The 12258-nt window shown below is 40.6% G+C and overlaps 1 pseudogene; it reads left to right on the top strand.

The window, feature by feature from the left end:
• The first annotated feature begins 6062 nt into the window (after window positions 1-6062).
• Window positions 6063-9036, top strand: LOC121013834 (olfactory receptor 18-like; annotated as a pseudogene).
• The last annotated feature ends 3222 nt before the right edge of the window (window positions 9037-12258 follow it).

The following is a 12258-nucleotide window of genomic DNA, read 5'->3' as shown; positions in this document are numbered from 1 at the left end:
CCCCCCCCCCCCCCCCCCCAGTGCTTTTCCCTTTGGTGGTTTCCAGTAGACCTAAGGGGAGAGTAATAGGTGTCCCTTGCTGCACCAGCTAGGCTATAGTAGCAAGCTGTAGGAAAGATAGCTGAGATCAAGGTAGGGATCATAGAAGGATCAGCCGCTTATTATTCAGGGCAGATCTCTCTTGTCCCTGCTCCTAGATTTTCCTTAAACTATCTTCCTCCTTTGTGCTAGTTGCAAGGATTAAATGGTATATTAGAAACTGTATATGTGATGAATGTGTATAGAAACGTCAAAATAAAGTTTAGATATTCTTATGATTAACAGGCTAGTTTCATACTATTTTATTAAAATATCCTGTAATCTCAAGGTACGGATTTCCCTGGGTATCTGACACGACATTTTATTTTGTCCTTATACAAGTATACTGAGTATACGGAGTGAAGGGAAATGACTCGAGTCTCATTTCTGATTTTTGGTCTTTAGCACAGAACTGGCAACAAAAACAAAAATCTCTGTTAAACATTAAATAGCCCCTTAGTTCACATGAACGTAGAGTCGGCGATACGGTTTATACCCACTGGATGCTTTCTTGCAATCTTTTTCAGCAATATCCCACAGGACTACAGACAAGATAGAGTAGGCTTATGTGTTTCCATGGCATGGACTTTCTATGAACCTCTTATTTTCTTTTTGTAATATATACATCATTCAGTTATCAAAAATTTGTGGACATTTTAAATAATGAAAGGTTTAAAAGAGGGAGAAAGAGGGGCGCCTGGGTGGCGCAGTCGGTTAAGCGTCCGACTTCAGCCAGGTCACGATCTCGCGGTCCGTGAGTTCGAGCCCCGCGTCAGGCTCTGGCCTGATGGCTCAGAGCCTGGAGCCTGTTTCCGATTCTGTGTCTCCCTCTCTCTCTGCCCCTCCCCCGTTCATGCTCTGTCTCTCTCTGTCCCCAAAATAAATAAACGTTGAAAAAAAAATTTTTTTTAAATAAAAAAAAATAAAAGAGGGAGAAAGAGAAGACAAATTTTACTTTATGAACAGAGACACTTTTAGGATTTCACATTTAGGATATAGGATCATACCACGCTCAAGTTCCCTTGGACAAGAAAAGCTTTGATCTCTCTGTCATGTCATTAAATAAAAGTTATTAAATATTTCTCAAGATTAAATTTCATCAAACCAGCTACTTAAAAGTCACTTAATACTGATTAAAATACCATAACTGAATATTAAAAGCCAAACTCCCGGGAATATCATTTTCCCCATTTCTGGTAAAGAATGCTATCAGAAAGAGGTTGAGACATTTATGCATACTCCAAATTTAGTGTGTGAAAGATGTGGGGCTCAGACTTTGGTCTCCTGACTCCTGTCTCAGGGCTATGTCTCTTACATTAAAGCTGAATAAATATATATTTTTTCAAGCTTGCTTTGTCCCAGAGGAACAAATGGAGACAGAACCATTGGTTTCTCATCTTATGACTCAGTGAGGTTATCTGTGAATTAGGAGAATGTGCTAAGTGGTTCATAGAGGTCTTTCTGGCATGAATATTGTAGTTAATAGGATTTTCTATGAAGAGTAATGTTATTTCCATCTCACTATGAAAATCTGAGATGTGCAAATATTGTTTCCTCTACAAGTTGAGAATTTCATGTGAGCTGTCATGGAATGAGATTATTAGATAGATTTTAGGGATATTCCTGATTCTATATCTCAGAAGTAAAAATGTAGGCACCAAATAGGAAAATTAAATGTGCACTGATTTGTACAATGCAAATAACTATACTTCATATATATATGAATATGTATGTATATATGTATGTATATATTATATATATTCTCAGTTGTGTGATAATGGAGAAGTAAAAGAATGGGTTTTTTTTTTTTGGCATTATGAACACTTAAAAATTTTTTTTAAGTTTGTTTATTTTGAGAGAGAGAGAGAGAGAGAGAGAGAGAGAGAGAGAGAGAGAGAGAGACCGAGCCTGGGAGGGGCACAGAGGGAGAGAGAGAGAGAATCTCAAGCAGGCTCCACAGTGTCATCATGGAGCCTTGTGAAGGGTTCAAACTCACGAACCATGAGATCATGACCTGAGCCTAAATCAAGAGTCAGCCTTAACCAACTGAGCTACCTAGGTGCCCCTATGAACACTTTTTTAAATGGCAACAGATGGTAAATTGATATAAGTTACAGGTTAGAATATAATGGATACAAAATCCATCCAGGTAACAGAAAAGTATCGCTTACAAAAGTAAATCTGATTCAAGTGGCTAAAGAATTCAGACACCCCATTTTGATAATTACACAGAATTTTCCTAGGAAGGAATTGAAAAATAAATATAAGTCTATTCCTCTGGCAGAACTATGCATCACTAAAGTGTTTGAACCAGATAGGTCACAGAAGTCTTTCACAGAAACATTTAAAGTTTAATGAGAATATTTCAGGGACAACATGTGTAGTATGATACTTTTCAGCTATGTTTTCAGGAAGACTGTTTATGGATATGAACTCAATCCTAACACCATGGAAACATTGGCAGGAAAAATATACCTGCCAAATTCATGACAGTGGTTGCCTTTGTGGGATAAGTATGCCCAGGAACAAGGTCATGAAGGGAGAGTAAGAAAACTGAAATTTTATTGGTAATATTGCAAATCTGTATAAATATAAGTTTTTTTTTTTTAAGTTTGTTTACTTAGAGACAGAGATAGTGGGGGATAAGGGCAGAGAGAGAGAGAGGGGAGAGAGAAACCCAAGCAGGCTCCACATTATCAGCATGGAGCCTGATGCAGGGACCGATCCCACAAACTGTCAGATCATGACCTGAGCCCAAGTCAGATGCTTAACGGACTGAGCCACCCACGTGCCCCTGAATGTTCACATTTTTTAAAAGTTTTATTTATTTAAGTAATCTCTACATGCAACACGGGGCTCATAACCCAGAGATCAAGAGTCATAACCCAGAGATCAAGAGTCACATTCTTTTCCAACTGAGCCAGCCAGGTGCCCCTGAATGTTTACATTTTTAATGTAGTGAGTGGGTATTAATATTAGTAGATAAAATTAATGGGGCATTTACGAAGTGGTAATATTCTAAGGCAAAGATTCTCAACTGTGGCTGTATGTTACAATTACAGTAACAGTCTATACAATTACAACAGACTCACATGTAGAGATCCTGACTTAACTGGTTCTAGTTCTAACTGATTTAACCTGTAGCCATGCTATTCAGGGTATTTTAAAAGATATACAGATAATTACAATGGTCAATGAGGAGTGAGACCCACTGGCCTAAGCACTTTATTATTTAATTTTTTTATTGTGTGATTTCATTTTTTAATACTTTTATTACAGTATAATTAGCATACAGTGTTATATTAGTTTAAGGTGTCCAATGTAATGGTTCAACAATCTATACATTTCTCCGTGCTCATCAAGATAAGTGTACTCTTAATCCACTTAGTATTCCCCCCTCTCCCACCCACCTTTTAAATTTAATTTTTATGGGGTGTCTGGGTGGCTCAGTTGGTTAAGCATCCAACTTCGGCTCAGGTCATGATCTCACGGTTTGTGAGTTCGAGCCCCGTGTTGGAGTCTGTGCTGACAGCTTGGAGCCTGGGGCCTGCTTGGGATTCTCTGTCTCCATCTCTCTCTGCCCCTCCCCTGCTCACAGTCTGTCTCTCTCTGTCTCTCAATAATAAATAAGCGTTAAAAAAATTTAATTGTTTACAACAACACTATAAGGTAGTTCCATTTCCTTTTTTAAGTGTTTATTTATTTTTGAGAGAGAGAGTACAAGCAAGCAGGTGGGGGAGGAGCAGAGAGAGAGGGAGACAGAGGATCCAAAGCAGGTTCTGCTCTGTCAGCCAAGAGCCAGATGCAGGGCTTGAACCCATGAACTGTGAGATCATGACCTGAGCCAAAGTTGGACACTTAACCAACTGACCCATCCAGGGGGCCTGTATGTCCATTTTTTAAAAAATGTTCATTTATTTTTGAGAGAGCGAGTGAGCTGGGGAGGGGCAGAGAGAGTGGGGGGGGGATCAGAAACAGGTTCTGCACTGACAGCAGTGAACCTGATGTGGGGCTCCAACTCACAAACCCAGAGATCATGACCTGAGTGGAAGTTGGATGCTCAACCGACTGAGCCACCCAAGCGCCCCTAAGGTAGTTCCATTTTGTCCCCATTTTATACATGAAGAAATGATTCAGGTTTTTATAATATTATTCTCTGTACTTTGGTCTTTTGCATTTTTCTCCAATCACATTGTTACCTGCCAGGAGGTCCAAGTTGCCTTCAGGGAGCTGATTTAAGAAGTTTAAGTTCTTAATTAGGGTTAAGAAGACTGGATTTCAGACATAGCTTTGGGATTTCCCCTGGTTGTAAAACCTTGACTGTAAATAAGAGGGTTGATTTGATAAGGAAACAATGCTTCACAAATTTTAGAATTAGAAACTTTATTAAACACTTTTACCAAGCCACTATGTGATGGAGACAAGAAATGCCAACAGCAGTCACAAAGACAGTCCCTGAAATGGTGTGAAGTTAATACAAATAACCCTGCATAAAAAGTCTAGGGTTAAAATTAATATCAAAAAGACTTTTTTTATTTTAATTTTTTAAAACATTTGTTTTTGAGAGACAGAGTATGAGCAGGGGAGGGGCAGAGAGAGAGGGAGACACAGAGTTTGAAGCAGGCTCCAGGCTCTGAGCTGTCAGCACAGAGCCTGACCCGGGGCCCGAACCCACAAACCATGAGATCATGACCTGAGCCGAAGTCGGATGCTTAGCCGACTGAGCCACCCAGGCGCCCCCATCATCAAAAAGACTTTTAAAAGACAACTCACATTTAAGTGAGCACTCATTCCTTTTTTTTTTAAAAGCAGACTCCATGCCCAAAGTGGGACTTGAACTCATAATGTCAGGATAAACAGTTGCATGCTCTACTGACTGAGCCAACCAGATGCCCCGTGAGCATTCATTTCCATTGAGGATAGGTATCAGAAAACCAAATAAGGATGAAAATCCATGAAAATAGCTATCATATTAAATTCTAACTGATTAGGGGTGCCTGGGTGGCTCAGTCGGTTTTGCATTTGACTTCAGCTCAGGTCATGATCTCACAGTTCAGGAGTTCGAGTCCCGTGTCAGGCTCTGTGCTGACAGCTCAGAGCCTGGAGCCTTTTTCAGACTCTGTGTCTCCCTCTCTCTCTGCCCCTCCTTCCCTCATGCTCTGTCTCTCTCTCCTCCAAAAATGAATAAACAGTAAACAATTTTTTTAAATTCTAACTGATTAAATATATTTGACTTTAATTTAGAATGCAGGTAACATTACAGAATATTTATAAATATTTTAAATTAAAAGAATTTCTTGCGCTGCATATAGATAAATTATATTTGACTGCTTCCTAGTGTTTTTCATTGGAGTGATTTTTTTGGGGGGAAGGTGGGAGAAAGATACTTCTTTCATATATTTCCTTCAGCAGAGGGGACTGATATTTTACTGTGTTCATTGATTTATTTACTCTAAGTTGCCTTGTTCCTCTATCACACTTCGGTTCAGTCTCTCTAAAATGTGTTTAATGTTTTTTTAATGTTTATTTATTTTTGAGAGAGAGAGAGAGAGAGAGAGAGAGAGAGAGACAGAGCATGAACAGGGGTGAGGGAGAGAGAGAGAGTGAGATCCAGAATCTGAAACAGGCTCCAGGCTCTGAGCTGTCAGCACAGGGCCCAACGTGGGGCTCCAACTCAGGAGCCATGAGATCATGGCCTAAGCCGAAGTTGAACACTCAACCTACTGAATCACCCAGGCTCCCCTCTAAAGTGTGTTTATATAGAAACAGGTAACTAGCCAAGAAATCAATGAGGAAAGAGTTCTGAGAGGAGATGAGTTTGCCACCACTGAGAAATATAGCTGAAAGTACTGCAGTATACAGTCGTCAAGTGTGAGTGCTTTATTTTGATTTGTTTGAATACAAAATACAGACACACTTGCTGCCTGTTTGCTTGTGCCATTTATTCCAAGATTCTTTTCCTTCCTGGGAGGGGTCTCAGCCACATGGGATTAAAGACTCTAACACTCATCTCAGAATTCTTCCTCCTGAGCCTCTTGGAGGATCCAGAATGGCAGCCTCTTCTCTTTGGGATGTTCCTGTCCATGTATCTGGTCACTGTGCTCAGGAACCTGCTGGTCATCCTGGCCGTCAGCTCTGGCCCCCACCTCCACACCCCCATGTACTTCTTCCTCTCCAACCTGTCCTTGGCTGACATCATTTCACCTCTACTACTGTCCCCAACATGATTGCGGGCATCCATAGTCACAGAAGAATCATCTCCTATGTAGTCTCAGATGTCTATTTTTATTCTTTTTGGATGTTAAGACAATCTACTGACTGCAATGGCCTATGATTGGTTTGTGGCCATCTGTCATCCCTTGCACTACCCACCTCTGTGTCCTGCTGGTTTTGGTGTCTTTTTTCATCAGCTTTTCACCAGTTGCACAGTCTGATGGTGTCACAACTTACCTTCTTCACAGATGTGGAAATATGCCTCATTTCCTTCATGGCCCTTCTCAGCTATTCAAACTTGCCTCCTTGAAAATCCCCACCAATAACCTATGAATTTATTTTACTGGTGCCATTTTTGGTGGTGTTCCACTCTCAGGGATCCTTTTCTCTTATACTCAAATTGTTGCCTCCATTCCAAGAGTCCCATCCACAGGTGGGAAGTAACAAAGCCTTTTCTACCTGTGGCTGTCACCTGTTAGTTACTGGCTTATTTTCTGCAACAGGTCTTGGAGTGTACCTCAGTTTAGCTGTCTCATATTTTCCCAGGAAGGGTGAGGTGGCCTTGGTGGTGTATACTGTGGTCACCCCCATGCTCACTCCCCTTCATCTAGTCTGAGGTACAGGGCCATCAAGAGGGCCACAGAGAGGTACCTCAGAACAGCCCATTCTCAATACTTGTCCCCTTTTTTTAGTGTGGGAGCTGGAAAAGTCAGTCAGACCAAACACTTGGAACTGGAAATTCTGCCCATTTGGTTCCATAATTTTGGTAGTTTTTGTGCCTTTCAATCTGTTCAGTGCTTCATATCTGAATATTGCTTATTTTGATACACCTTAAATGGGATTGAGGGAGTTTTGTGGGATCCTACCTATATTAGACTCAATGCATGAATGAATCATATTGTAACTATAGAACCTTATTTCTCATCTATGACCCAGGCATTCTTTTTTTTTTTTTTTTTTTTTTTTTAATAATTACAATTGGGGCACTGGGTGGCTCAGTTTGTCAAATGTCTGACTCTTGATTTCAGCTCAGGTCGTAATCTCACAGTTTGTGGGTTTGAGCCCCTGCATCAGGCTCTATGCTGGCAGTGCAGAGCCTGCTTGAGATTCTCTCTGCCCCTTCCCTGCTCACTCAATTTCTCAAACTAAATAAATACACTTAAAAATAAACTTAAAAAATTTGATGACTGCTTTTCACCACAGATTATGGTTTAATTGGACTGAAGTATAGCCTTAGCATAAGGGTTTAAAAATTATCCTGGTTGGCTCTCACGCATAACCAAGGTTGAGGGCTACTGATCTAACTACATGTTTTGTTCAGAGATAACTAGTATGTTTGGGTCTTTTAATGCTCACGAGAAGGTGCTGAAGTTCTTTTTTTTTTTTTAACGTTTTTTAATTTATTTTTGGGACAGAGAGAGACAGAGCATGAACGGGGGAGGGGCAGAGAGAGAGGGAGACACAGAATCGGAAACAGGCTCCAGGCTCCGAGCCATCAGCCCAGAGCCTGACGAGGGGCTCGAACTCATGGACCGCGAGATCGTGACCTGACTGAAGTCGGACGCTTAACTGACTGCGCCACCCAGGTGCTCCCTGAAGTTCTTAAAGTAATCTGAGCTCATAAGAGAGATGATGTGAAAAAGTTCACCCTAGCAACAGCCAGTGTGATTTTTCCTAAAATTCCTGATATTCCTTTGCATATATTCTCCTTCCATGCCATACAACTAGTCATCTGTGCTGGTGAATTAGATATTGTCACCTTGCTCCAAACTCACCTATCTATACTTTACCTCAGCAAAGGGTGGCTCTTCTCTTTCACTCGTAAAAGTATCTTTAGGACTTTACTTTAAAACCTTTGTCTTGTCTCGACACATCTGTCTTTGGGCTCTGTTCTGTGTCCACTATATGGTACATAGTAAAGGCCACTTCCTTTAGAGATGTCACATATAGTTTCTGAGACAATAATTGGGGACTCTTTGAAACCTGCCTAATAAGTTGTTTGATTTACTTACCCTTTGGCCACTAAGCTAAGTCATCTATCAGCATCACTGACCAGGAACTTTAATACTGGAGAAGGGTAGTCCTTTATAGAGGAGAAAGCCATACTAGCCAGGGAGAAGAAATACATCCTATTAAAAATGACTAAATTACGGTTTTGATTCCTTGGTTTTCATGAACTGAGATAAAATACTTTGGGTCTGATCTACTCTGGAACAATGAATAGGGTGTGTCTCTATTTCTGAAAACCTAAATAATGGGCAAAAATGCTTGGAATTTGCCAAGATAATTGTGATGGTTAATTTTATGTGTCAACTTGGCTGGGCCATAGTGCCCAGATATTTGGTCAAACATTATTCTGGATGTCTCTGTGAAAGTATTTTTTGGGTGAGATTAACATTTAGATCAGTGGACTTTGAGTAAAGCAGATTACCCTCTATAATATAGGCGGGCTTTATCCACTCAGTTGAAGGCCTTAATAGAACAAAGACTGACCTTCCCGAGGGAGAATCCTGCCAGCAAACTGTCTTTGGACTTGAATTGCAGTTCTTCCTGTGTTTCCTGCCTGCTAGCCTACCCTGCATAATTGGAGCTTAAGAAGCCTCCACAATCATGTGAACCAACTTCTTAAGTCTCTCTTTATATATAAATATATACATATCCTGTTGGGTCTCTTTCTCCAGAGAACACTGACTAATACAGTAATACTGATGTTGATATCTCATTTAACATTCTCCCCACAGGTGATGTTTTCTTTCTCTTCTTCAAATTCAAAATTTAGAATGAGTGCTAATTGATTAACACTAGGCATGGAGGTGAAACCCTGGATAGGGAAATGTGTCAGGTAGGTCCACAGTAGCTATCTAAGAGTGGTGCTAATATCCTTGATATGAGAGAGGCACCACAGATAATAGAAAGGGTATGGGATTCAAAGACACAATTCTATCTCCTCTCAACAACAATTTGAAACCTGTGGCAAATCAGTGTACTTCAGATTCCTCATCAGTGAAAAGGTAACCTATGGAATGGGAGAAAACATTTGCAAACCCTATGACTGATCACTGGTTAATCTCCAAAATATGCAAGAACTCCTACAATTCAATGGTAAACAACAACAACAACAACAACAACAACAACAACTAATTTGTTTAAAAAAAATGGGTTAAGGACTTAAATAGACATTTCTCCAAAGAGATATATAAGTAGCTAAAAAGTATATGAAAAGGTGCTCAATATCACTCACTATTCATCAAAGAAATGCAAATCAAAACCACAATGAGATGTCACTTCACACCTGTCCTGTTGGGGTGTGTGTGTGTGTGTGTGTGTGTGTGTGTATCTCCAAAAGAATTGAAATCAAGATCCCAAAGAGAGATCTATGTTCCCTGTAGTACTACTCAAAATAGCCAAGATCTGGGAACAACCTAAATGTCCACTGACAGCTGAATGGATAAAAAAACTGTGATCTATCTATCTATCTATCTATCTATCTAGTATATATACATATATATACTATTCAGCCTGAAGAAAGGACATTCTGTCATTTGAAACAACATGGTGAGCCTTAAGGAGATTATGCTAAATGAAATAAGCCAATCACAGAAAGATAAATACTGCATGATTCCATTTATGTATCTAAAATAGTAAAATTCATAGAGTCAGAGTAGAGTTGTGGCAGGAGGGGGAAATGGGCAATCAAAGGGCATAAAGTTTCAGTCAAGCAAGATGAATAAGCTCTAGAGATGTACAACATTGTACCTAAAGTCGACAATAATATATGAACACTTCAAAGTTTGTTAAAAGGGTAGATCTCATGTTAAGTGTTCTTAGAGCCACAAATATTAACTGAGAAAATGGAAGTACTACCAGATTCCTGATATAGAAGTCCTAATTCGGGGCGCCTGGGTGGCGCAGTCGGTTAAGCGTCCGACTTCAGCCAGGTCACGATCTCGTGGTCCGTGAGTTCGAGCCCCGCGTCAGGCTCTGGGCTGATGGCTCAGAGCCTGGAGCCTGTTTCCGATTCTGTGTCTCCCTCTCTCTCTGCCCCTCCCCTGTTCATGCTCTGTCTCTCTCTGTCCCAAAAATAAAAATAAAAAAAAGTTGGAAAAAAAAAAAAGTCCTACTTCTCCCTAAATTGCTCAGTCATTTGAATGCATTTGATGAATGATAAACTCACATTTATGTATATTAATTTAAAAATTAAGTCTCGGTTTTTTATTGATATATGAAACCTGAAAATCAGAAGCGTACAGGTGCTATTCCCCCTGAGAAGTGGAAGGCCTCAGAGCCGACAAAAGACATTTCCTTTCCCTATGTTCCTGGTCCATTAATATTAACAAGTCTTCAGAGATTGGGAGAACACAGACCAATTTGGCTAATTAGGAGCTCTGTACATTGAGCTTTCAGGCCCACACAACTATAAATAATTGGCCTGTGCTCTGCAGACTTTCAGTTGGCCCGTCCCAGCACAGTTGGATCTGTATGTGTGTCCTCTCTTCCCAGAATCATTATATGCATCAAGGGGTCCATACCTGACTCTGTCTTCCTGCAGGTCCTGAGAACAGAGCCTGAGCCTTCATCACTCACCAGGCACAAGAAGGGTGATGGATCGTCATTCCTTTGTTATTCCCCAACACAGAGGCAGCACAGTGCCGTGAGTGATGCTGGGGCTATTGGATACAGGAATGGCTTGGGGAGCGTTGTTTCTTCATCAGGATAAGCAGGATAGTTGGAGAAGCCAGATGGAAGGAGACCATATGTAGTTTCAGCTCAGAGGCTGTGAGGTTTATGTTCTTGGTTCTGGTGGGAATCTGAAAATTCTCAAAGTTCTGCTTTCTTCCCACACTGGTTCTAGCTCCTGTAAGAACCTTTCTAAATACTTCTTTAAAAAAAATTTTTTTTTAACGTTTATTTTTGAGAGAGAGACAGAGCACGAGCGGGGGAGGGGCAGAGGGAGAGAGGAAGACAAAGAATCCAAAGCAGGTTCCAGGCTCTGAGCGGTCAGCCCAGAGTCCGACGTAGGGCTCAAACTCACAAACTGCAAGATCATGACCTGAGCCAAAGTCAGAAGCCCAACTGAATGAGCCACCCAGACGCCCCTCCTGTAAGAACCTTTCTAACCAGAGCAGGAAACAAGTCCCTCTAAACTGTCTCTTAAACATTCCAAAATGATCATGAAAGTGGAAGATGAGCAGGGGAATGATGACAGATGACTATGTACTTGATATCATGAAGCCTTTTTAAGGATTCGCAAGTACCAGGCTCTGAAATAAAGTGCTTTATGTAGCCTGTTTCTTTTCACCTACGTAGTCACCCCTAAAATATGTGTACACGTTATTGTTCTTTTAAAGAGGAGAGGATTATAGCCTTTTAATGTAACTTGTACCAGGTCATGGGATAGAATGGGATGAAGCCAGGTTTGAATCAAACGGTCTGTCTCCAGACACAGTGCCCCTGGCCAGTATTCTCTCCTTGCCAATGCAACCAACCACTTCACTTCTCTGGTCATTCCACCCATACACTCTCTGCTCACTGTGCTCTTCTATTTGGAGGTAACTGGTAAACCACAGTGGTGAGCCGTTGATGTATCATCTATAGGGAGGGTGTCTGAGATCGCTGGCCCAGATCACAGAAAGAGCCGGCTCATGACAGTACAGCTTAGGGTAGGTCTTTCTCTGGCCCTGGCTCCTGGACTTTGCCTCAGTTGTCCACTTCCTCCTCCATTCTCTCTTTATTTCTTTCTTCTTTTCTTTTTTCTTTTCTTTCTTTCTTTCTTTCTTTCTTTCTTTCTTTCTTTCTTTCTTTTTCTTTTTTTCTTCTTTTTCTTTCTTCTTTTCTTTCTTTCTTTCTTCTTTTCTTTTCTTTCTTCTTTCTTTCTTTCTTTTCTTTCTTCTTTTCTTTTCTTTCTTTTTTCTTCTTTTCTTTTCTTTTCTTTTCTTTTCTTTTCTTTTCTTTTCTTTTCTTTTCTTT

This window comes from Herpailurus yagouaroundi, unplaced genomic scaffold (assembly GCF_014898765.1).
Source record: "Herpailurus yagouaroundi ecotype Mexico unplaced genomic scaffold, PumYag 200, whole genome shotgun sequence".
Classification (NCBI taxonomy): Eukaryota; Metazoa; Chordata; class Mammalia; order Carnivora; family Felidae; genus Herpailurus; species Herpailurus yagouaroundi.
This window is presented reverse-complemented; position numbering and strand designations above follow the sequence as displayed.